This window comes from Chelonia mydas, chromosome 5, assembly GCF_015237465.2.
Source record: "Chelonia mydas isolate rCheMyd1 chromosome 5, rCheMyd1.pri.v2, whole genome shotgun sequence".
NCBI classification, from domain to species: domain Eukaryota; kingdom Metazoa; phylum Chordata; order Testudines; family Cheloniidae; genus Chelonia; species Chelonia mydas.
The window spans coordinates 113,687,288-113,714,396 of NC_051245.2; the positions used below are offsets into that span (position 1 = coordinate 113,687,288).

At 42.3% G+C, this 27,109-nt stretch overlaps 1 long non-coding RNA gene across 1 annotated transcript; it reads right to left on the reverse strand.

Annotated features, from left to right (window-relative positions):
• Positions 1–1,827: 1,827 nt before the first annotated feature.
• Positions 1,828–24,968, reverse strand: LOC122465834. The gene is made up of 3 exons (XR_006290928.1): positions 24,955–24,968; positions 17,258–17,265; positions 1,828–1,966 (listed from the first exon to the last, which is right to left on the reverse strand). It is a non-coding gene; the product is annotated as an uncharacterized LOC122465834 (long non-coding RNA).
• Positions 24,969–27,109: the final 2,141 nt, after the last annotated feature.

Here is a 27,109-nt window from a genome sequence, read left to right on the forward strand (position 1 = left end):
CAACCATACCTGGCTTGCCATACATTGCTCTATCCACTCATCCCCTAGAACGAGTCAGTCTTGCTAAGTGTTACAATGCTGTTTCTATCTGATCGCCAGCATATGGTTGGTGGCGAATCACGCTGCTATTATTTGCACATCTGTTGAGTAATATTAACTTAAAGCATTACATGCACAATTATGTTCAATTATATTAAATGAATCTATTTTACCTAATGCCAATTCTCCAGGGCTTGTGCATCTTTAGTTACAGGAAGTTTAGTGCAGGGTAGCAGATGGTACAACAAAAATTTTGTCAGCTAATAAATTTAAATATCAAGTACACACCAATAATTTCATAGCAGATATGTGCTTTAGTCAAGTGATTTCAGGTTGGTGCTTATAAGTGTCCGGGAAATTGCACCAAGTTTGGCACATTGGCTTCTAACCATTGGGTAGTGTGTGCTATTAGGCACTCTGCAGACAAGCAAGCAGCATGAGGCTGGAACTTTCATTCCCTTATGTTTTCACCTGTCAGTCATTCCCAAGGTCAAGAATAAACAGAACAGACACATGCCCCCTTGCCCCTCTCTTTTGTTTAAAGCTTTCCCTTGTCTCACAATTATCACTCAACCATTTTCTCTTTGCCAGGATCTGTGTGTAGGGGGCTCTGGGACCACAGCATGCCCATCAGAACCAATTCGGAGAAGGCTTTAGTAATGCATTTTCTTTGTAAAGCCGGAGCTAGGTTGCAGTCATTCCTTTTAAGTCTTTCCCTCTTTCGGAAGCCTCCTGACTGAGCATTTGTTTAGCCTTCAGCCCATCCACAAGAATACAGAAGAGCAAATGTTTTCTATTCGACATTCAGGCCAAAGGAAAGTCTCTCACTTCCATCCCATCCTCAGTAAGAGCGAAGGCTTGGCTGGTGGCAGCATGGGAGGGGTTGCTGCTCATAACTTACTTGCAGACTGATCCACTCTTTCTTTAGGACCCAATCCTGCAAGGTGCTGAGCACTCTTCCATCAGCTCCCATTAGTGGGAGTTCAAGACACTCACCCCACCGCATAGGATCAAGCCCTTGTTTTAACATTTACTTGAAGGCTCTATTACTACCGCACCCCAGGAGATACAGTCCTCATTTTTCCTCTTAATTCAGAGGGACACTGTATTGTACTTGAATACCAACTACAATGCTGATCCGTTCTCTGTTTTCCTTTAAATTCATGTTCCCACACACAATACTATCAACAAAAGACCAGCCAGACTGGGTCTGACCAATGGTCCATCTAGCCCAGCAACCTGTCTTCCATCACTGGCCAATGCCCAAAGCTTCAGAGGGAATGAACACAACAGCTGAAGAACGGTATCATTGAGTGATACACTCCCAGCTTCTGGCAGTCAGAATCTAGGGACAACCAGAGCACAGGGTTGCATCCCTGACCATATTGGCTGATAGCCATTGATGGACCTATCCTCCTCGAACTTACCTAATTCTTTTTTGAACCCTATTATCATTTTGGCCTTTGCAGCATCCCCTGGCAGAGTTCCACAGGTTAACTGTACATTGTGTGAAGAAATACTTCCTTTTGTTTATTTTAAATGTGCTGCCTATTAATTTCATTGGGTGATCCCTGGTTCTTATGCTAGGTGAAAGAGTAAATAACATTTCCTTATTCATTTTCTCCACACCATTCATGATTTTATAGACCTCAATAATATCCCCCCTTAGTCATCTCTTTTCCAAGCTGAAAAATTTCATTCTTTTTAATCTCTCCTCATATGGAAGCTGTTCCATACCCCTAATCATTTTTATTGCCCTTTGTTTTACTTTTTCCAATTCTAAGAGACTTGTTTTGAGATGGGACAACCAGAACTGCATGCAGTATTCAAGGTGTGGGCGTACCAAGGATTTATATATAGGCATATTGATATTTTCTGTCTTATCTATCCCTTTCCTTATAGTTTCTAACATTCTCATAGGTTTTTGCTTGTTGCTACATATTATCTATAGGCAGGGCTGTCCCTACCCATATGCAAAGTACACAGATGCACAGAGCACCAGGAAATTTGGGGATGGAGTGGAAAATACAGTAGCATGCATCTGATGAAGTGGGTTCTAGCCCACGAAAGCTTATGCCCAAATAAATTTGTTAGTCTCTAAAGTGCCACAAGGACTCCTCGTTGTTTTTGCTGACACAGACTAACAGGGCTATCCCTCTGAAACCTTTCACTATGTGTGTGTGTGTGTTTCCTTTTTTACATGTCAGCTACAATACAATATGCAGTGATCCTGGGTTAGCCTTTTATACTGCCTGCTTTCCTTCCTGGTTCTAAGTGAGCAGGATGCTGGCTCCCATAGAGCCCAAATGGAAGCTATTAACAGCACTCCATCGCAGGCCATGAGATAAGTGCTTTGCCAGCTCATCTTAGGACAAGTTAGCCCTTAATCAGGATCTGAGGAATACAAGGATGGTGAAGAGCCACCTTCGCCCCAGTCTGGATTTGCACCTGTTCATCTTAACTGGTCCAGAAGGTCTGGGCCACAAGTTATAGTGGGAGGGAATGGGAATATACACCTTTTCCTAAAGTCCTGGTGGTCTCACCTCTGGAAACCTGCGATACGGACATAGGGGAAATTGGTACGATAGCCCCCAAAAGCTTTTGGTCAAGGATCTGTCCATGGTGCTAGTAGCTCCCCAAGTAGGTCCTATGGAAGTGCCTGCCTTGGGTCAATACAGATTCTGATGGCCAGTACCAATGTCCACTAAATCTCTGTCCTCCCAACAATTTTCCTTCTCCTACTTCTATGCCCAGTCTTCCTCCTTCCAAGCTTCAGCTGTAGAAACAAACAGTACATATTTCCCAAATATCATGTTTCCCTTTCTCCTATATTGAACATAAGGCGGTTTTCTTAAAACTAACAGAATTTCAAGCCAAGAAGCCAATAGTTTACAGCAGGTGACCAAACCTATCACTACTGCAGATAAATCACGCTTCATCTCTTCACAAAAGCATGAGTAGAAATATATATTCTTAAAGGGAAGCTGGGTTGCTGTGTGCTTCAGGAACTATAGCTAGGGACAGGGAAGCCAAATATAGTTTCAGAATAACGAGCTAGAGAGACCATTGACCCAGATTAATAACAAGTGATAAATGGCAGTGTCTTCTTCCATCCAAATCTTCACAATCACAACTGCAGCTCACAACAGTGTGGCTAGCCTGTTAAGTAATGGCAAACCCCAGGTATCTGCAGATGCCTTTTATTGCACAGTTAGAGCAATCTGATTAGGAGGAACTGTTCCCATCAGCAATAAGTTGTCAGACGGTGAAACACTGCCTGGGTCTCTCAGGCCTTCATGAATGTAAACAAGTATTTGGAATCTTGTGCTGCGAGATGAATAATTAGCCACAGGAGTCATTTAAGGTCAGCTATGTGTTTCTCACTAGTCGTGTTTTTGGACTATGGGACTAAGTTTCGTTCCAGGTCTGGCTTCCTGACCCCAAAGATAGGTCCCTGTGGTTCTGCTGCTGAACACACCGATTGGCACATTCTTCCCTCTGCCATGATCTCAGAGCCATCCCTTCCCAGCAGCCACAAACTGGAAGATGGATAGTGCTAAACAGCAATTGTGGGATCCACATGGAATTTCAGAAAGGACATAGTTAGAGAAAAGCGGAGAGGCTTGGTGGCAGGGGATAAAGAGATGCTAACCAAGGTAAAGCTCAGCTCTTTGTCCAGGAGATGGAAACACTATTTGAACTGGTGTACACACATGGGGCATCCTTCAACCCGGTTTTCAAATTGGTATGAATCCAATATTAGGAACGGGTGAACTCGTTTTGCCTAATTTGGAACCCACTGAAACACTGTGGGTTCAGAAGTTTAACTTGAACTCAAACTTGACTGTGTTTTTATTCCAATGAGCAGACTGGCCGAAGGAATGGAAAAGAGAAAATTGCTTATGACAGAATAGATGTGATTTTATCTCCCTCTTTCTCACTAATTTATATATATATATACACACACACACACACACACACTAAAGCAAGTATTTATGCCAGTGGTTCTCAAAACTTTTGTACTGGTGACCCCTTTCACATAGCAAGCCCCTGAGTGCGATCCTCCCTTATAAATTAAGAACACATTTATAAATACTGGAGGCAAAGCGGGGTTTGGGGTGGAGGCTGACAGCTCATGACCCGCCCCGTAATAGCCTCATGACTCCCTGAGGGGTCCCAACCCCCAGTTTGAGAACCCCTGATTTATACCATACTATTGTAGGAGTGAGTATCTTAAATACGCAGTACAGGTTTCTCTAGGGGTAGAAAACTTTGTTTTTAAATGAATCTCTTTCTTTGTTGCAAAAAATAAATAAATAAAATAAATAAATAAAGGACTTCTACAAATCAAATCCAACTTTGCAAATGCAAAAACCAGCTCAGGAGATTGTAAAAGCTGCACGGTTCTAGCAGCCCCATACAAAAAGAGACTTTGTACACCATCTTATTGCTCAATATCTCTTTGGTAACAGGTAATCATACTTAATCAGGAACTTGAATAGATTTATGCCTTGTAGCAGAATGCAGAAGAAACCCTATTGCTCCTCTGCAGCACAATGCAAATGCTGTGGGAGCAAATACACCACCTCCAATACAAAAAGCATACAGTAGAGGCTACCCAAACATGGCTTAATTGTTTTCCTCTGTGATTCTCATTAATAAAAATTGGTTGGTCAGTCAGCTGCAGCCCAAGTAGTTGTTTCTGTTTTGTGGTATCTTTACGGATGAGCACATGTCCATTAGCTGGGTTTGCTCTGGTGCTTTGCCGTTCTCGGCTTGCAGTGAACGCTCACCACTTGTCAGATGACCATTCTTTTGTGCACAAGTACAAGCAGAACCCAGCCATACATTCTGGTGCCATGGATGATTCCCTGGTTTGCAAATAGGCCCTATTCCAGTCAAGACGGCACACTAGGCCTGTGAAAATAATGAAGGAACAGACAAGAAATCCAAAGAAGCTTTCCTTTCTGGTGGAAGCTTTCCTTTGACCTCCTTGATTGTGTAACAAGAAGCCAGGGGGCTACATAACCTTGAATGTAGGTAGCAAAGAACAGGGCTACTGCCACGTGTTATTGTGGGCCTGGCCCAGACGGGAGTCCAGGGCCATAAATGCCTCTGCGAGTAGGTCGGTTTAGACCATGTCAGCTGTAGTATACAGGTAGAAGCAGAATCCCTCTCGCTGCCTCTTGCATTAAGGAGGGCCAGTAAGGGGTGAGTGCAATTTTGGATATATGCGGTGCTGCTTGAGTACAAATGAGTCAGTGCAACAGCAGAGGGGAGCACAATAGGGAATCATGGAGCTTTAGTGTTAGCAAGATTGTAGGGACCTGGCTGGTTGTGTCACTTGGATGTGTCATTTGGATCTCTTAGTAAGAATGGAAGGGGAAAACGTGGCTGAAGGAAAGGGGCATGTGAAAAAAAGAAAGAAAATAGAAAATAAAAATAAAGAGGAGGCATATGGGGAGTAAGCAGCAAGGAAAGGGTGGGAGAGAGGAAGAGAAGCTGGAAAGAGTGGGAGAAAGGACAAGGAAATAAACTGGGGACAAATTGGAAAAATTGGTCTGAGTGGAAGAAGAAAAAAAAAATCAAGCTGGAAAGATTGCTGGTTGAAGGGAAAGAGAAAGAAGATGAAGAGACCAAGGCAGTGGGGCCTGATTCTGTGTCTGTCTGAGGTCCTGCAAATCCCACAAGGGACACAAATTTAGATGATTTCATCTTCCCTAAGGGCCTAATTCTGTCCCGAGATGCTTGGTTGGACGCAGCTCTTCCTGAAGTCAGGAGAAGCTGTGTAGACACAGCTGAGGGCAGAACTTGGCCTTAAGTCAGAAACAAGTTACACAGATATGCTATGGTGAAAGTGATCATCTTATCCTGCACAGAAGCAAACAGAATACATTGCAAACAGCAGCTAAACCAGTGATCACCTGGGTATTGCTGCAAAGGTGAACCATGCTGGAATAATCCAGCAGATGGTGCTGCTGCTCCACAACCAGCCTTTTTTGCTGTGCAGAGATAAGAAAGTTGCATTTCAAATGAATAATAAAGAGAATTATGGATGCCTGCATGAGGATCTACCAGAAAGGAGAGTGCAGCATTGTGTCAGTCAAAAACCAGCTCTCTGTGGGAAGAGCTTAGCTTGGGTGACCTTGGGATCCAAGAGATACATGACAAGAACAAAAATTAGAAGGGGGAAGTCAAAAGAACTACATTTCCACCTACCTGTGTCAGGAAACAACTCTTTAAATGCGCATATAAAGCAAAGAACTGAGAACGGTACCTCTGGAATGCTTAGCACATGAAAGCACTTGTTTTAATATGCTCTAAACACTCCATGAAATCACCTCCGATATTAATTTGGTTTATTATCCCTCTTTTTATACCTGCAAGAGAACACTTTCCCCACCCTCCCTCCTATGGAGATTTAAAATTCCCCAGGGCAACAGCGGTTATTGTACCAGGAGATTAACTAGCAAAGAAAATTATAGCAGCACATTTCTGCTGTTAGAGTTAAGGTAGTGTCAGCATTTCTATTATAAACTTCTATTGTCAGGCGGTTTACGAGTTTGACCCAGCCATAAAAATTCACTGAAACTTGACCCACAGAGCCTCAACCTTCAATATTCCCCCCTCCCAGTTAAAGTTATATACATATATTCTTTAAATGGGCCAATTTTTTTTTAATATACATACACACACACACACATACACACACACACACTATAAATAATAAAAAATGTGGCCCATTTAAAGAATTCAAAGTCAAGTTCCCACATTTCAAAGAAAAAAAGATTGAGATGTTAACATTTTAAAAGACTCATTCCTGGAGCACATGTTCAGTAACACTTTCAAAATTAAAAGGTGCTAAAGCTTTGCAGTGCATTGGTTTAAGGCTCCTGCATGGCTGCTGGTTAGACAGAATGCACTCTAATAGCTTTTACAGATTTCTTGGGCATGTGATCCATGCGCTAAAATAGAGCAACAGGATAGAATGCAATGGTGGTGAAGGGTTTCTTCCATCTGGCCTTCATACCTAGAGCTGTCTCCCTCTTTTTGCATTCCAATAGACCACATGCTTCATTTGATTCCTCTTAGAAACCACATCTTATGCAAAAGCTTTTGGGCAGATCCTCATTTGCTGTGAGCTGATGTAGCTCCATTGACTTCCATGTCTATGCCAGCTGAGGATCTGGTTTTATAGTCCTAATATACCATTGAAAGGTGATTCTACACCTGCTATATACATAAATTACATTTTTAAAATGCATCAAACAAGAAATCCATGAAGTAAAACCACTTTTCCATTCTGTTTTCCCCACAGAGCATTAGTCCCCTGGTTTTGATTTTTTGTTTTGATCTGTTCTAATTTTAGGCTTCAATCCTGCAAACACTTACACACTTAAAGTTCAGAGCGCGTGTAAGTAACATCCCTCCACTGACTTGTGCTTAATGTTAAGTACATGTTTGGTTGTAGGATCATGACTTTAGGTTGCAAATCCCCCAATGCAGGAACCTAGGGCCATGTCCTGCAATCAGTTACGTGGCCATAAATCTGGAATGACTGCAATATACATTTTCAAAATTAGTTAGCGTAATTAAACACATATCAATCTGTAGGAACATTTACAGTTCACTGGGTAAAATCCAAACACCCTGACTCCTAATCTTGAATATAAATTTACTTATGTGGTATGCTGTAAGAGGAGGTGTTTTCATACATATCAATATATTTGCACTTAAAATGTCGACCCTTTCTTGTTAATGGGAGTGTGAGAAAAAGGAAAAGATATTCCCAGGCAAACAAATACACACTATAAAAATATCTGAGCCTGTATCCTTAGTGAACCAAGATTGCCCGCTGAAGTCAAAGGGGCTTTTGGGTATGCAAAGAATAAGGAATTAAGGTTGTGGTACAAATTATCCAAAGCAAAGACAAAGTTCCAAGGCTGAACTCTGGTCTTCACTGCCCCCCAGTTCAGCTGGCCATTTAGCAAATATGGCACAAGACATCTCTGTGCACTGAGCTTTGACTCTTTATAATAACTAACCAAACAAAGCCAGCTAGGAATATGAAGGGATAGCAGATATGTGGACCAATGGACTGATACTGAACAGTGAAAGGTTATTACCACCTGAGATGACAGAAAACACAGGGTGGTATCCTAGCCCCACTGAAATCAATGATAAAACTCCCTTTTATTTCAGTGGCCCTAGGAATTTACCCAGAAAGATTCCAGATACACAGCCTGATTCTCCATTCTCCCATGCTGGTTTTACACTGTGTAACTCCATCAATTTCAGTGGAGTGGCATCAGTGCCAGGCTATTGTGACAGAATGGAAAGGTCCACAGAATGCAAAAACTCTCTTTCTGAGGTTGACTGTATGGATAGAAAGCCTACTCTCACCTGTCAGGATTGGTAGATGGGATTCTACCCCTATGTATTGCATGCACTTCTGTATATACAAATGCAGGATATTCATAACAGCATGTCTATGTAAGAGCTGGTGTGGGAGCATTACTCATTTATTGTGTCAGGTTAGAATATACGGTTCCTGTGCTACTTGCTTCAAGCTGTGGAAGCAATCTAGCCATGAGGGCTTGTGTGACTGGGTCTATCTGGCCTTCTCTGCCTCCTGCTGCAGGCATCAGTGCCCAGACACCCCGGCTTAAGGGAAACCTGCTCAGGCCGGGCTAGCCATGAGCCTTAGTCCTCCAGAGGCCCAGAAGGCAACGCTGACCAACAGGAAGCTGGCAGGCCAGTTAAGTAAGTTTGCTCACTTCTTCTGAAGGGCAGTGCTGAGCTTGGGACAGGAAAAAGCGTTCCTCAGTCATAGCCCAGGACTCCTGGCCAGATCAGAACTTTGCTTAAACTCTGTGCTTAAGCAGTTACTCTTTTTGTGTTTGGTTATTAGTTAAAGGCACAGACAGCTAAACTTCGAGTGTGGTTATCGTTCACCATTTAAGACTGACATTGAACTCACAGCAAGGGCTATTCTGCTCCAGCCCAGCTGCCACAGCCTCTTTACAGAATCATTTAGAAAAAAAAACAACAACAAAAAACAAAAACAAAGGGGTGGGGGATTGGTTTTAAACTTTTAAAGTGATTATGCCCTGCCATAATGTTTTGATGTTTGGTAACACGCAAGAACATTTTGCAGTTTGACAAACTCAAATATAATCCCTTCTCTCCACAAAGAAGCACATGGATCACCAAAACGTCAAGTATTTTCACTCCTAGAATTAGAGTGACTCTAGGACAACACAGCTGTATCAAAAGGAAACACTATTGCAGCACTAGAGAGGTTTCTACATGCAAAGGAACCATGTCATAACATTGGTCTTAGTGATGGTAAACAGGCTGGATCTTAATGGCATCAGCATCTTCAGAAACAGCCAGAGGAGTAGTGTTTGTGGGTGTCCATTCCTACAGCTCCAAAGGCACTTCAGTTCATTTTGAGCTGAAAATTTTTTTTCCAAGCAAGATATTTTTTCAACTAAATCAAAACCTTTCAAAAAAAAAATATGCCCATTTTGTCAATTTTGTTTTGGAAAAAGCCAAAATGAAGCTGTTTTGACATTTTCTGACTGGAATGTTTTGAGATTTTGTTTCAAAATGAATTTTCAAAACAAGATTTGTTTAAAAAAAATAACAAACATTAAAAAGGTTGAGATTGGGACAAAGTGTTTTTCTTTGATCAAATGAAAATGTTTTGTTTGACCCAAAAGATTTTCACAAATTTGTTTTGGGGGAAATTTTTTGGTTTTGTTCCATTTTGCATTATATTTTTTTTTGGTGGAAATGGCAAAATTTCCTGTGAAATGGAAATCTAGTTCCCACCCGATTCTATTCATCTGCTCAATGCCATTTACCTAGGGTTCTCTCTCTCTTGTGATTGCCTCCTGTAAAGAAAGCCTTCATGTTTAGTCCGTTTTTTTTTGCAGATAGATTTCAAATAAGAATGAAATTATATTAACATACAGTCATTGTGTGTTTAAATTAATGCCCTCCCATTTCTACTACTTGAGGCTCAGGATTTCACTTGTTGCTGCACATAGATAGCCTGGAAAGCAAAATGCAGCCCTTTACACTTGAGCGTCAATAGACTATTTGAAGAAAGAATAACCAGTTACAATTATGAAGTTTCAGATTTACAGATCTGTGTGTCTTGTACTTTGGAACAGATCAGTTTTTCAAGGTATAATCAATTTCCTTAGGGTGAAGATAAGCCTTTCACTGGTGCACAAGTGCACAGTTTCAACTTCAGTCTGAGCTTTCGGAAAAGGATTAGCGCTTAATTCCCATAAATCAAATCAAACCACCACAGCAGCCCTGAGGTTCCAGTTACCAAGTTCCTCAGAGTTTCTTCTGTTTCCTCTACAGCTTTGACATCCTTGGCTTGCCTGTGTCTAGAATCCTCCAGGTACAGGTTGCTCCCTCAGCCTCAGTCTGTGCTTTATAGACCTGGCAAGATGAGGAAAAGGAGTGGTGGTTTAAAAACATGTCAGCTAAAACATGTTAATTAACACATATTTAAACACCATTTAGGATCCAGAGTAGACAAAGGCAGTGATGTTTACACACGTGTTAGATAGTCATGGTCAAACATAGGACCCTCAGCAGAAATGTCCCAAGATTTTCCGAGTACCATAGAAGCAGCAACACCTGAGTGGGTCTCAAATAGAATATCTCCCAGCTTGCACTTTTCAGCTCAGACATGGACCAAGCTCTGATGGCACTGGAAGTTACCATCATGCAGGGACCTTGAATACATTCAGAAAAGGTGTCCTAGAACTTTCAGTATATTTCACTGCCCAGGAGGGAACACATCCCCTGGGACCTGCACATCCATGCTCAGATAAAGCAGAGCACAGTCTAACTGGACAGAAGTGGGCACACATTGGGATTTTTCTGGGGTTTGCTGCTGCCTGTACCTGGTAGAACCTGCAGGTAGATACAACCTACTTAGAGCTTTCCAGACTGAGGCAGCTTTACTTTGTTTACAGAGGCTAGCACTACATACAGGAAGTTGCACTAGTTTAACTATATCAGTGCAACATCAGACCTTGTGATATACTTGTACAGCTTCTGCATATAGACAAGCTCTTACAAGGACCTTTGGTAGGTTCCCCTCTTACTCTCGGGTAAATAAACAAAACACCACAATCTAGGTTTGGAGGCATCTGACTCCAGATTCTCTGGAGCAGACAGGTCTCTAAAGGAGAGAGATTCTAATAGCATTGGGTTTCCCTCCATTCTATGGGCCATAACCTATACAAGGAAACGCATGTCACTTTCCTAATGTTTACCTCTCTCCTTTCATCCCATAAGCATTTCTGGACGTTGCTGTAAAACAGGCCCACCAAGTGGACAACAAGGTACTGGACTATCGACAACTGTTATAAACACCTCTGGGTGATCAAAGGAACAGAATGACTTTTTTTTTAAATGGCTCCCCTTTTGGGCCAGTGAACATTCAGGCGAATCCCAGCAAGCCTGACCTGGAAGGAAGGTTTAATAGTTTTCTATATTTAATAGAATCCTTAGGGCCCTTAACAGATGGACTGTAGCAAAGACAGGCAGTTTTAGACGCTCTTGTGACTGCAGCAATCAAGATATCATGCAAGTAAATAAGCACTTTCACTCCCAGAGATCTTAGGACATGAATAACTCATTCCATAACTGTGGTGAGTATTCTTGGGGCAATGCACAAGCCAAAGCCCATTACGTTGCATTGATATAGTGTTCCTTTTCAGGAGGATCTCAGGAGTTTCTTTAGGTGGTTGGATGCAGGGGGGATGTTGAGGAAGGCTTTGCTTAGATTTTGTTTATGTCAGAAAAATCTCCTCTGTGGACAATGACTTTATATCATTGAAACTGTCCATGTAGTGCCATTGGACAGTCATGAAGTTCAAAAGGAGCATGGTTTGGATTTTAAATGGGACCATATACCCTGGTGCACTCAGAGTCTGTGGAGATATAGCTGGGCTTATACAGCACCTTTCAGTGTTTTCATTTGGCACGACCTCTAAAACCTGAGATCTAAGTATAAGATGAGATCTCGGCTGGTTTTCATCTTTGGAGGGTTGGGAAGGAACTCATGCACTGGGGACTGTGGTGCTATTTTATTGTAGGACATAGGATTTAGTCTGAACCACATCTGAAAACAGAACTATAGCCTTCCAGGCACTGGCAGTGGCACTCTGGACTCCAAAGATGGGTTTACAAAAATAGGTTTATTTTCTTGTTTTACAACTGCAGCATGCACAGAAATTGCCAGTTAACCCTCCAAAGAGCAAGACTGAGCCATGAGGATAAACTATCTGCAATCTTTTCTGGCATAGTTTACATTAAATATAAATATTGAACTATTTTTGCAACTAAAACTTCATGTACAATTATAAAATTTGCCAGTTAAATTGGTGCATGCAACCAACTCTGCATTTGACTAAACTCGCATCTGACTTTGCAAGGTATCCCTCTAACTTACTGTTGCACATTAACAAACTTACATAATAATACTCTTTTACCCTTAAGGTTACAAATATACTTCCTTAGGTTAGTCGATTATTAAATGAGCCTTAAAGGGCCAGATAGTCACCTGATGTAAATCAGCATAGCGCCACTGAAGTCAATGCTGATATGCACCAGCAGTGAATCTGGCCTATATACTTTGAACTAGTGAGAGCTGCAGGAGCTTACCTGCTATACAAATAAGGCTATTATGGAGAAGACTAAATGTGGCCTTAGAAGCTTAACTTTAGGCAGCCAGATTTGAGAGTTTTGCCTTTGGGCTATAAAAGCAGAAACTTGACAGTTCCTGCTTAGAAAGTTAAAAGCACATGGTTGCTGCCTCACTTAACATTTCACTGTTAACTTCAGCTTCTCACCCCTCTCCCTCCTCCAAAAAACAGCCTCCCTCCCCCCCACCCAAAGACCCTCAGGAACATGTACATAAAATGGAGTATTATAAACACCACTCAATCTCATTTCTATACTAAGCTAACAGGATCCAACAAAGAGGTTCAAAGTCTGGGCCACGCACCTGCAACACAGCAAGATTCACATGAGATGCAAACAGCCCTAGGGGCATTCCTTTGAGACCAGAAGTTCCATCAGTCACATGACACTTTTTCATTATAAAACTGAAACAAGCAGTAACTTGGACAGCTGCAAACTGCTTCTGAGGAAAGGTATCTTTCTCTTAACTGAAGGTTTCTGAAGTTAAGCCTTTCATCATACCAGTTGAATCATCTTTATGAAGGAGCCTGGACTGGCAGAGGAAGGAAAAGAATATCTGCATAGGGCTCCATTGGGTTGAACAGAAGAGGATGGGAAAGATCTTGCAAAGAGTTGCAGGCAGGTGGTGCCCTACCAACAGGATAGGGTCCTGAGCTTGCAAGTAAGTAAATAAGCTGAACTCGGTGGGATTCCATGAGGGAACAAGGGTCTGTTCTTAAAGGAATGAGGTCTTAGGGCCTGATTTTCAGAGATGTTAGCACCTGCAGCTCCCATAAATCTCAGAGATGCTGAGCACTCATTTGATGATTAGGCTCTTAGGACTGCATTTTCAAAAGAATTCAGCATGTTGACCACCGAGTTCTTTTGAAAATCTGGCCCCAATATTAAGACCTTAACTTAAGATACATTCCACAAAATATAAAAGATATGCAGTGCGGCCTTGTGGACATTGCTGTTGAGACCAGAACCTTGGCATTTCTTGATATTTTTGTGATATAAACTGCGCAATCTTTCCACTGCAGTAACATCAATTTTCTCCAGGTAACATGTAATTAAAGATGCAGATGACTGTTTTCAGGACACACACTAGTGCAACCTTTTATCTATTAACATTTCATTGGCAGCTATTTTATGCTTTAAGTTAGTTAATGAGAGGTTGTGTGCAGTTACTTTCCCCCATCAGGAATAATCGAGAGCCAATGTGTGTATATATTTTCTTCAAAGGCCACTCATCTTGTTGCACTCCAAAAAAAAAAAAAAAGGGACAGTATTGTTTGTGTAAAGGAAATGGAATTAATAGACAAAGTAGATTTAAAAAAAAATTCTACTTTATGAAGTTAATGTAGAGCTGTTGAAAAAATTGCCAGATTCCTTAGGGTTAGTCTTAATAAAAGGTATATTCTTCTTCTGTTGGGGTTTATATTAATAATTAGGACAAATGCAGCAGCAAATCCTATTTCAGCACACACACTTTAGCAATAGTTAACATTATCTATTCAGAAGTTTTCAACTGAAAGCAATTAACCAAGAATGGAGGACCTTCAGCTGATGCTTCTGAGATTCATCAAAACCCATAATAAATATTTGTATCTGTGTTGTGTTTAAACCAAGTCCATCTCTGAAATGGAGGAAAAAAAAAAACACCTCTCCACACATGGAAAAGCGGAGAGTTTTTACATCGATGCTCCTGGTCCTATACTACCATTCATTGCATGTAATTGGCTTCTTAATTGCATCTCTTTAAAACCCAATATATAGAGGGCTAGGCACTAAGGATAGTGTAGTGCACTCTCCAGCCAAATGTGTTTGCTTATACCCAAGTGTTATCAAGATTCCAATAATGAACTCACTGAGATGCTTTATTAGTCCTTGATGGAAAGTAATGCGTGGGATGGTTCATTTCCTGGAGCATGTCTCACTCTTAAAAGATCACTTTGTTATTTGCATTACAGGCAAGTTTAGTCAATTCAGGCCAATGGATGAAAGTAGGAATTGTGGCTGTTACCTGATTTCAGGCACAGGGATGAGGAAGAGTGTCCAGTGGTTAGGAGACTCAGATTCAATTCCTTGCTCGGTTGTGGAGTTCCTGTGTGACCTGGACCAAGTCATTTAGGCCCAGATGCTCAAAAAAGTATTTAGTTGCCTAACTTCCATTGAAATCAATGGGAGCTAGGTGCTTAAATACCTTTGAGGATCTGGGCCTTTGTGAACAATGGAAATAGCAGCACTTCCCTACCTCACGAGGGTATTAGGAGGAGGACTATAGGGGGAGCTGCTCAGGTACTGTGGGCCCTATAAGTACCTTAGCATTTTAATTCAATTCACTTTGAATTCAAAAAGCAGCGCTGGCACTTGTTTCCTTGCTGTTATAAGTGGTTGTAGTTTTGCAAACCACACCCCAGATCTGACAACAGTTGATAGGGCAAATAATTCCCTCAGTTCCCCAGCTGGCCACTTAGCCCCTTAAAAGGGCAGGTGGACACCAAGGAAGGAACTGGAAGAGGACAAGAAAAAGGTGTGATTTTTCATGGGGCCAGGCCTCACAAAGGAAGATTGGCGCAGGGTAAAAAGAAACTCATGCAGCATCCTGGCAGCAAAGCAAATTAAGCAGCCACTTCCCAAGTGGCATAATGCAGACACGAGGGCCCTTTCCCAATATGTACCTTGTTTTTGTGTAAGTTAGCTGCGGCTTCGTTTGCATTTATCTGCATCTTTAGGCAGCTGAGTACCTTTGAAAATCTTGGTGATAAGAGAGAGGGCACTGGGTTACCATCAGGGACTACACTTGCAGGGCAAGGGGAAGGGGAGCAGTGCAGATGAAACCTCCACTATCCAGGACTCAGACACCGCTGGGGAAGGGTGAGGGAAAAAGGGGCAGGGCCAGTCCTTTGAGAGCCAAAAGCTGCAATAGCAGAAGAGAGAGCTGCTGCACAAGCAGGATGGGGAAAAGAATGGCCCAAAGAGGCTTGTAGCCTCTCCATCCCTGTGACATCAGTGGAACCTGACATGGTGTCCTTTTGATCCTGGACATCCTCAGCGATGTTTTCACCCCTTAGAAGGCACAAGCAGACCTCTCTTCCCCACCAGCATGCGTGCCACCTGAGGGGTGCTGCCAGCTGTCTGTTCATGCACTCAGCTTGATTGTCTGGGTATGTGAGAGAGTCAGAAAGGAGAAGGGTGGGAATTGGGAGTTTCTTTCACAGCCCTGGAAGCCCCTGGTTTCAGGCTTGCTGGGGGGGGTGGGGAAGGAGACTTGTGCTGAGGGTGGTTGTCTGAGACAGAAGGCCCTTTGTCCTGGGAGAGGATTTTAGTTAGTTTTGTACCTGTTGTTGACTCTATCCTGTAACAAGCTTTGCATATACAACCCCATCTTCTTAATCTCCCACCCCACTCATGTAGCTCTCACTTTTTGTGCCACATCTTCTATCAGACTATATACTCTTTAGGGCACAGCCTGTGCCTTCCTATGTGTATACAGCACTGTTGTCAGCTCATCCCTTCTACGCGGGCACAGTGCTCCAGCTACCCTGTCTCAGTTTCCCCAAAAGCATTTCCAGCCAACAGTGGTAGATAGCTCAGCCCACTAGCCAGGATACTATGAAAGTTCAATTCCCGCCCCCTTCAGGGTAGTGGGCTCCCCATCCCAAACCAAACCATTTTTAGTCCCTCTGATATTATGCATCTGCTCACTCTCTGGGCTCAGACCCTGTCCTTCCCTATAGGTAGGGGACCTTGCCATAGCCTATCTTAAAACCCCAAAGCAGGTTCCCTGATCCAAACAGGCCAGTGTTTAGCCTACCTTCTTTCCAGATTTCAGAGTAGCAGCCATGTTAGTCTGCATTTGCAAAAAGAAAAGGAGTACTTGTGGCACGTTAGAAACTAACAAATTTATCTGAGCATAAATTTCTAGCTGGTCTGCTCTCCTTCCTAACCAGCTACCTCCTTTTCATCCCCTTCCTACAGGACTGAAACCCACTCCAGGTGTGGCAGGCAGGGCTGATTATGCTCACCACAGTTTGTTAAGCCTTTCTAGTCTCTTTGAGTTTTGTACCTATCACAAGCCCCTAGCACATTTTTAATGAGACTGTAAAATGCATAACAAAAATAATCAAACTACTCCATCTTTTCCCCTTTATTTCTACAGAGAGCAAATTGGATCGAGACACTTGTTTTACTGCTCCCTTTATACTCAGCCTGTGTAATGGGATAAAGTGTACAAATTTAGATTATTATCGTCAAAGGATGATTCCAACCCTCTGTCTGTCAGTCCTTCCCTAGTGAGCATAAAATCTCTTTGCTCTGGATCTTTCACCACGTCAGAGCAAGTTGCCATATCTGAACACACAGTGTGTTACATGGCAGAATTCTCAAAATGTGGTTTGATTGTGAGCCCTGGGGGCCAACTGCTGGCCCCTGTTCTGGTGGCAGGGGCTGCCCCTGGGGCTGCTGCTCAGGCTGTCTCCGGGGCAGCCCCCGGGACGGCTGCTGCTTCGGTGGTCCACGGGGCCGCCCCCAGGACCGCTGCTAGGGCAGTCCCCAGAGCCACCCACACCTGCTACTACATGGGCTGTCCCTAGGGTCAGCTGCCGAGGGCCGCTCCAGCAATGGCCAGTGTGCCTGGCCCTGGGGTCAGCCGCACTGGCTGCTGCAGCTGCGGAAAACACAGATGTTGCGGAAAGTCATGGAATCCGTGACTTCTGCGACCTCCATGACAGACTCGCAGCCTGCTCCATCACAATGAGATAAAAATGTCCTTCTGGAGTATAATGTGTAAAGAAATTAGCTAGCTCCATCAATTGTGGCAAATGCTGTTGCCAACCCCAAAGGTTAAAAAACCTTTGTGATTTGTGAAAAGTAATTGTGGGGTTCTTTTCCTTTGTCTTCAAGTATTTGAGCCTTTGGGGTGTACTTGCTCATGTTTTCAAGCTTTTCTCATCAGCCATGAGGGCTAGATTTAAACAATAAAATAAAATCAAAACTTCTCTTGACTCCAGCAGCTGGGGCTTTCCAAAAAACACCAAATATCATGAGACTCATGATAAAGTCAGAGTTGGCAACACTGTCATCAAAGACCCTGGATAATATTGCATAAGGGTCATGGAGTGAGATTTTTCAATTTATTAAAAATAAACATTTAATAGCCCTTCTAGCATCTCACATGTGTGTGCAGCGAAGACCTGGATCTCTGTGTGCTTCCTCGGAAGGTGCAGAGTCAGCTGGGCATCACAAATTGGCATGCAGTGTCTGCTGCCTTTTTTTTTTTTTTATTAAAGGGAATGGCAGTAGGGAATACTCATGAGTCTTGCAGGGCCAAATAGGTGAGCTTTTCAAGAGGAGTTTTACTGGTATTGATTCAACTGAAACATCAGATCTCCAATTAGAATTTGTCTTGCTTCACCTAGAACGGGTTCTTAAACTGGGGGTCAGGACCCCTCAGGGGGTCATGCGGTTATTACATGGGGGGGGGTCGTGACCTGTCAGCCTCCACCCCAAACCCCGCTTTGCCTCCAGCATTTATAATGGTCTTAAATATATACAAATGTGTTTTTAATTTATAAGGGAGGACGCACTCAGAGGCTTGCTATGTGAAAGGGGTCACCAGTACAAAAGTTTGAGAACCACTGACCTAGAAGCTACACCTATTTTGCATGGAAGGACTTGAGACCTGCTTGAGTTTGTATGCATTTTTGATTCGTACATAAGCTGACAGAGCAGTCTTCACCCTGGTCTGAATTTCAAGGCTCAGCATCGTGGTCTTTGGGGCCCACATGTTATGGACTCTGTCCTGGTCCCCAGTAGGGCAGGGAGAGGTTGGGAACACTCCTACTCTGAGGCATCAGCTCAGATCACACTGTGCTGGGGAACGATGGAAGAACATGGGTAAATAGCAAAATTTGCACCCCATGATCATTAGCAAAGCCTCTACATGAAGGGGTATAGGAATATACAGCACTTCTCATCCCCGGTGCATGGTTGTTACGGTACACCATTGAGCATCTTAATCACCATACTAAAGGGAATGGGATGACAATCCTGCCTACTCAGCAATGGGCAACAGGGGCTTTTCTGTACTTTATTCATGGACATATCTTTGCCCTTTAGAGAGATTGACTTTGTAACATAGTGGGCAGCAATAAAATACAAAATGCACTTTTTAGACGATGCTTCATAAGAACATCTCACAATCCTTTTCAAGATCAAAGCTGTTAACGAGTGTTTGTTTTCCACAGCAGCAACTGTGATGTCACAGGGGATTATGACTTCAGCTGAGCGAAACGAGCTGCAGGAGCAGATGGACTTTTAAGAAGAAAAGACCTCAATTTCATAAAAGTGTTCGCAGCAAGGAGTTGATAAAAATGATAACATGGGTGGCTGATGCCTTGTGTGTGTGTGTGAGTGAGAGAGATATAAACAGCAACACCCCTTGGAAGTAGTAGTTTTAATAGGAAACAGATAAGTATATACATGCAACAGTTACTAGTCTTCACACACACACACACACACACACACACACTTATTGCTCTTCCCGCTCTAGTTTCACCCCATTCCCCACCCACCTGCACATATAATTTTGGCTCAACTGGGTGCTTCTGATTTTCAGTGTTCAACCTCAGACACCTTAAAGAGGGCATGTCACTTACCCTCGGAAAATCAGTCCCCTTTAAAGATGCCTCTAGTTGAGTATCCAAAACTCCAGGCATCCCACATCACTTCTGACAATCCTGGCCTAAGTGTCTCCATTGTCCAAAGCCTTGTTCCAAAGCGAACTGAGAAAATGAACAAAATATTGAAATAAAATAATTTAATATTTCCATACTATTATCACTACTACTCAGTTTTCATAGTAGAAGTCCATATAAAAATCATAATTCATAACACTTTTATGTCATCATTTCACAGTATGTCTTAGCATGTGCACAGCCACTATCATTTCATAAAAGGCAGTTAATGCCTAAGAATTTGGGTGGACACTATGCTATGAACTGATTGATTTGGATTTCATACAGATGACATGGTACTGAACAATTAAAGTGGGAAATTTAAAATGTGGCTTCCACAAGTACTGAAGTATGTGACTTTGAAATGATCATGTGAGCCTTCATGACAGTCACATTTGATCACAATGTTCATGGAAAATTAGCACAAAATGGAGGGGCTGAAATTAATTCATTTAAAAGTTTTACCAGGTGTTTAGAATAAAGTTGGGAAACGGCTGCCAAAATCGTGCAGTTTCCTTCTGGCCCTTAATTTTCTTGTGCTACAGGTTATCAAAGCATGTTGATACTTCCTAGCCCCATTGAAGTCAATGGGAGGAGGCTAAGGCACCAGCAGTATAGTGAGTTGACCTTTCATCACACACATGTGGTTGACTAAATTCATCTCTGCTGTGCACAGGTACAGCTTCCACTGAAGTAAATGAGAGTAGCCTGGGGCTGAATTAATCCTGCCACCATCTCACAGAGATCTCTCTAAAGCAGATCCACACATTAATCAGGATTCCCAGCTGACTGTTCAGGCATCCAACCAAGGCCACAAAGTTTCAACTTTATTATTAAAAAGGTCAGAGGAGTTTTCACAAAGAGCTTTTAATGGAATCAGAGTTACAAGCTGTGCTTTTTGGTTTAAGCAACTCATTAATGATGTGAAACGGAGCAGTGGCTCGCTGCTTTTCTTTTCCTTTCGCTGTTCTTCTTTGAGGAAATTATATGGCAACAAATAAGATGACTAAGCCTTCACGAGGACAGTCCATTTTTCAGAACAGATAATTTCCATGCCTTTTAAAGAGTACCATGAAAACCCCTTGAAGATTGGAGGCACACTGCCACATAGAAAAGAGATTTCTGCTCCTGCATTGGTCAGGCATCCCAGACCCTCACCCTAGTAGCGCCACTGTGCACTACAAGTACAAGTGCTCTTTGTATAGCCCACCTGAGCCCTTGATCACATAGAAAGCGTGCTCTCTCTCACACACCCCTGCTGTTGTGTGAACTGAAATATAAGGATGCTGAAACCCAAAGTGCTAAAGCTATTTTACTTAATAGTGCAGTAGCAAGCATTACAATAATGCTCCATGTTTTTATAGTGCCTTTCATTCTAAAGGCTTTTCATTAATAGATACCAGAATCACTTCACCCACTAGCGAAACGCAGCTACTTCTGGGCTGGAAAATAGCAGCTACTGAAGTACTAAACAGGAATAGAGGTAAGGAGGCTTAGAAAATTATTATATGCAATCAAAGCTGCAGCAGAAAGTTTAGAGTGGCTGAAGACAATCACCCCAAATGGAATTTTCCGGAGAACTAAGGTCAACACTCCTATTATGATGAAAAGTGGAAATATTTAAATAGTAAAAGTAAGGAACTATCTTTGCTCTGTGTTTGTACAGTGCCTAGCACACTTGGTCCGGATGCTATGATAATACAAATAATAAGAGACTAAGTTATAATTATAAACCCATTCTAACAAAAAGAAATGCTGTTTATTCTATAGGTGGGCAAGTCTTCTGCTATTTTTAATCACTTCTGTGATGGAATAAAATTTGGCTTGCTAGCTATCTGAAAGAAAAATATGAGAAATGCATTAAAGTAGTGTGAATGCTATTGATGCATGGTAGCTAATAGCTTTGAGTTGTCTGTCACAGATGGCAGATCATAGACTATTTCATCTTCACAGCTCTCTTGAAAGTACCTCTGATGAGTAGATTCCCCATCCCTGCATAAACATAACAATTAACAAAGGCAGGTGAAATGGTGCTGTTGGAAGATAAGATATTTCTCTGCTTATAAATTATGTGTGTGAGTGTGTGTGCGCACACATGCATATGCCAGTATCTGAAAGTCTTTGCTTGGCTCTCCCCCAGTTTACTCCAGGAAGAAAGCATTTTACATGCAGCATACTACTTCAACGAAGCTATGGTTAAGCCGTTGGAGCTGTTTCTGTTCCAAGCGGGTGTGGTTTGTGCAGGTGCAGTTTTTGGGAGTCTGTACAGTTGTAGATTATGTAATTTACATCTCTCTTTTTAAACCTAAGATTCATCAGTCTATTTGGGAAGACTCTACGTAAAAGAATAAATGGACACAAATCAGATGTCGAGAATTATAACATTCAAAAACCAGTCGGAGAACACTTCAGTCTCTCTGGTCACTCGATTTCTGATCTCAAAGTGACTATCCTTCAACAAAAAAACTTCGAAAACAGACTCCAACGAGAAACTGCTGAATTGGAATTCATTTGCAAATTGGATACAATTAGCTTAGGCTTGAATAGAGACTGGGAATGGTTGAGTCATTATAAAAAGTAACTTATTTCCCCTTGTTTATTCCCCCCCCCCCCCGACTGTTCCTCAGACGTTCTTGTTAAACCCTGGATTTGTGCTGGAAATGGCCCACCTTGATTATCATACACATTGTAAGGAGAGTGATCACTTTAGATAAGCTATTACCAGCAGGAGAGTAGGGTGGGGGGAGAGAAAACCTTTTGTAGTGATAAACACCCATTTTTTCATGGTTTGTGTGTATAAAAACATCTTGTGTATTTTCCACAATATGCATCTGATGAAGTGAGCTGTAGCTCACGAAAGCTTATGCTCAAATAAATTGGTTAGTCTCTAAGGTGCCACAAGTACTCCTTTTCTTTTTGCGAATACAGACTAACACGGCTGTTACTCTGAAACCTTTGGGAAGACTGATGCACAGTTAGAGGTTTGAGTGGCAAGAAGTGAGCAGTAGTTTTGGGGATCTCCTTGCACAGATTTTCTAAGTATAGCTACTTCCAGATTTTTAAGTGCTGGATTTTTAAATGAAGGAGGCACACATTTGTGCCTCTGCATTTGCACAAACAATTGCTTCAGGTGCATGGACAAATTGGGCAAATGCACAGGCAAGAAGGTCGATCACAGAATTATAGAGTGATGTCTAAATATCCAGCTGCTTGTGCAAATATCTGATTTGTGCATGCCATTACAGCAACTGCACACATAAATATAGGTATGTGCACTTTTGCACACTGAATTTGGTCTTGTTTTTAAGAATCTGACTGTCAAGGTTCCTTCCCCACTCTAAACGCTAGGGTACAGATGTGGGGACCTGCATGAAAACCTACTAAGCTTATCTTTACCAGCTTAGGTCAAAACTTCCCCAAGGTACAAAATATTCCACCCTTTGTCCTTGGATTGGCCGCTACCACCACCAAACAAATACTGGTTACTGGGGAAGAGCTGTTTGGAAATGTCTTTCCCCCCAAAAACTTCCCAAAACCTTGCACCCCACTTCCTGGACAAGGTTTGGTAAAAAGCCTCACCAATTTGCATAGGTGACCACAGACCCAAACCCTTGGATCTGAGAACAATGAAAAAGCATTCAGTTTTCTTACAAGAAGACTTTTAATAGAAATAGGAGTAAATAGAAGTAAAGAAATCCCCTCTGTAAAATCAAGATGGTAGATACCTTACAGGGTAATTAGATTCAAAACATAGAGAATCCCTCTAGGCAAAACCTTAAGTTACAAAAAAGATACACAGACAGAAATAGTTATTCTATTCAGCACAATTCTTTTCTCAGCCATTTAAAGAAATCATAATCTAACACATACCTAGCTAGATTACTTACTAAAAGTTCTAAGACTCCATTCCTGGTCTATCCCTGACAAAAGCAGCATATAGACAGACCGAGACCCTTTGTTTCTCTCCTGCCTCCCAGCTTTTGAAAGTATCTTGTCTCCTCATTGGTCATTTTGGTCAGGTGCCAGCGAGGTTACCTTTAGCTTCTTAATCCTTTACAGGTGAGAGGATTTTTCCTCTGGCCAGGAGGGATTTTAAAGGGGTTTACCCTTCCCTTTATATTTATGACACTGACATTAACCGTAAGCCAAAATTTACCATATAATGTTAATGTCTCAGGGTTCAGACAACAGCTTTCGATTGATGGAGCATCTGTCCTTCACTAACTCGAATGTTCAGTCTTCATTTTGGAGACATGACCAGCCAAAAGAACTTTCAAAAGCAAAAATATAGTGATGTGCTAAGATGTTTTCACACTTCGTACGACAACCATGCTTCATGATTTCACACTGGAGGAAGTTTCTTGTGAGTTCTTACCCTATCCCATACCCTCTCAAAAGGGAACTCCAGCAACAAAAGTTTTCAGCAGGCTATTTGCCACAGCATGTACAGAACCCCAGAGTGTTTTGTTCTGTCAGTAAAAATGGTTGGAAAACAGAACAATCAATATTCATTTTGAAGACAGAGACTGCAAGAATGAGAAGTGGATGAAACTTAACTATTCTCGCCACAGCCTTACTTATCTGACGGGATGCTTTTTGGATATTGTAAGTATGTTCCTGTGCTGCAGAACAGGAAGAGTTGTGGGCATGGCATTTTGGTGGCAACGCACGGATGCTTATTCCATGCTGTCAAGTGGCTCATGAGCATGAATCCCAACCTCAGGGCAGACTGTGAAGAAGCAAGTTACAAACTCAAAACAAGTTGCAAGTTCTATACTTAGATTTCACCAACCAAGTATCAAGTGGGAACTCCTTAAAGTCTACATCAGCCTTAACATGGAGTCACAGACAGTCCCCTTGGGTACTCTGGTTTATCTTGCCACCCAGGCAAGCTTGCCTTTGTAATAGATGGTCCTTTACACCAGAAATCACAATGTTCAGGTTACTTCCAGTCCCAAAGGACCAGTCACTTACCCCAGGTCAATTGCCCCTCAGATCTTATACCCAAAACAGTGCTTGTAGCTGATCCTATAATTAACTAAGGATTGATTGATTAAGAAAAAGAAAGGCGTTATTTACAGTGCTGAAGCAGGTAAACATACACATACACATGAGTTACAGTCTTAGGTTCCAAAAGGTTAATAGAGGCTGCTGTAATTGTCTTCTTTCATATGGTGATAATGGAAACAATGAAAGCAATGGCATGACTACAGTTGAATCTGAAGGTCTCTTATCCAGTTCAGAGCAGAGGGGGTAGCCATGTGAATGGCTGCGACACCTCCAGGATGAGCATAGATTCGGCAATCGTCCATGACGTGTCTGACAGTTTGCTCCATGCCACAGTCACAGTACGGCGATTTCCTCACTTTCCATCTATGGAGTAAATATGTGCATCTTCCACAATTTAGACACAATTTAGAGCTGTCCATGTGTGCTGTGAGGCGGAGAAGCCCAGCACCTGCACAGTTGAGTCATCAATGAGATTTTTGTTTAGTATGTCGGCAGCTGCCCAGACTTCAGAGCATCTGCTGAGAATGCCCTTATCCTTCCACAAGGAGGGCTGTGGCATGAAACCAGATTTTATTGGTTTCTTGATTTTATTGGTGAGGAGGAGGGGTGTTAGGTAAAGGTGGAGCAGTAGTGTGGTATTTGCCATGATTTTTATGTATTCCCTAACTGTTGCAGTGTCTCATCAGATATTTGTTGGCATAATGTTAGCCAGTACTGATTGCCACGGAAGTGGCGTTGATGTGAGGGTGCTGCTGATTATGCAAAGAGTGGCATTATTTTTGGTGTCCGCTAAAATGGCGTGTGGGCTTCTGATCCAGATTGGGGCACAGTATTTCACTATGGAATAGAGGAGGGCCAGTGTCAATATTCAGAGTATATGGGTGTCGCTTCCCAAAGATGTTCCTGTAAGCTTCAGTATAATGTTGACCCTCCCCTTCCTTTTGGTTTGTTTGGGGTGGTGATGGAAGTGGAGTGTGTGTTCCAGGGTTATTCCCATGTACGTGGATTATGATTGTGCATCAACACTGACCCACAGAAATTGATGTTTAAGGTCTTCTTGGCCTGGGTATTATTCAAATGGAAAGCTGAGGCCACTGTTTGAGGCATTTGACTTTAACTGCCATGACTTGAAATAGGTTTCAGAGTTTTCAGTTCCGTTCTAGTCTCTAGAACCTCTTCTGAGGTTTCAAATGAGGAAGCCTGAGTAGCCAGCATGATGTCATCCATGTACATGTGGGAGGATGTTGATGGAATATCGCTGATGTAGAGAATGAAAAGTGCTGGAGCTAGAATGGACCCTTGTGGGAGTCCACTGTGCAGTTTTTGCGGGCTGCTGACAGCATCACCAGGATACACCGTGAATCTGCAGTTGCTCAGTATTTCCGTGATGAGCCTAATGGTAGGGCAACAGGGCATGGCTACTGCAAGTTCCAGTAGAAGGCCTTTCTGCCATACTGTATCACATGTGGAATGAAAATCAATAGATGCTGTTGCAAGTTGGTGTTGGTAGATGGCTTCTATATGGTCAATGCAAGGACTTGCTCACAACAGTTTCTGCCTATTCTGAAGCTGGCTTGTTCTTTCGGGACCAGTTCCTCCAGCAATGGCTTAATTCTCCAACATACTCCCTTTAAAAAGGTGTCTGAAAAGACAGCAAGAGGCTCTCTCAAGTGTGATCTGTGAGTCTGCTGCTGAGACTCCCTCAGCGAGAGGGAGTTAGATGAGAACTAGTAATTATAGAGTTATGATTGTTATAGATGACCTCCTGAGGTCCCTTCCAACCCTGATATTCTATGATTGAGGAAAACACTTCAGCAATCATAGAATATCAGGGTTGGAAGGGACCTCAGGAGCTCATCTAATCCAACCCCCTGCTCAAAGCAGGACCAATCCCCAATTTTTGCCTCAGATCCCTAAATGGCCCCCTCAAGGATTGAACTCACAACCCTAGGTTTAGCAGGCCAACGCTCAAACCGCTGAGCTATCCCTAAAATGAAAGGGACAATCAGTGTCATCCCATAATTCAATCTGAAAAAGTCCCTCATTTCTGGCATATTTCTCTATGAATCGCACGCGGTCAAAGAATTTACAGTTTGCCACAGAACCCAGCAAAGCTGAGAGACAGCAATCAGAGGCATTGGTGAAAAATATGGCTTTGGGATCTGCTGCTGAAAAGCATTATATAAGAGCTAGGCATTAGCAGTATTACCGTTAAGTGCTGTTGGAGCACCTGAGTGCAAGATTGAGCCATAAAGACTCTGTATTCTGAAAGAAGCATATGTCCCCATTTACATTCTTTGTATTGCATGGGCATACAGCCTATATATGGTGGTGTGGTTTAAACAAATATAAAGTAGTTCATTTTCATCTTGTTTTTCTAAAAACCTTGTAGAGGTTTTTTTCTACAAAATTACTCTCAGTGGTTTACATGAGACTAATTGTAATTCTCTCTTGCTTCATGTCTGTTTTGTAACTGTAAGGAACAGTAATTAAGAAGAGAAACAGTCTAATGTTACCATAATGCACTATTATGCTGTCAGAGAGATCACAGAAACAACCATCAACCTTTAGTATTATCTACAAAGGAAATACAGTGGTGCAAT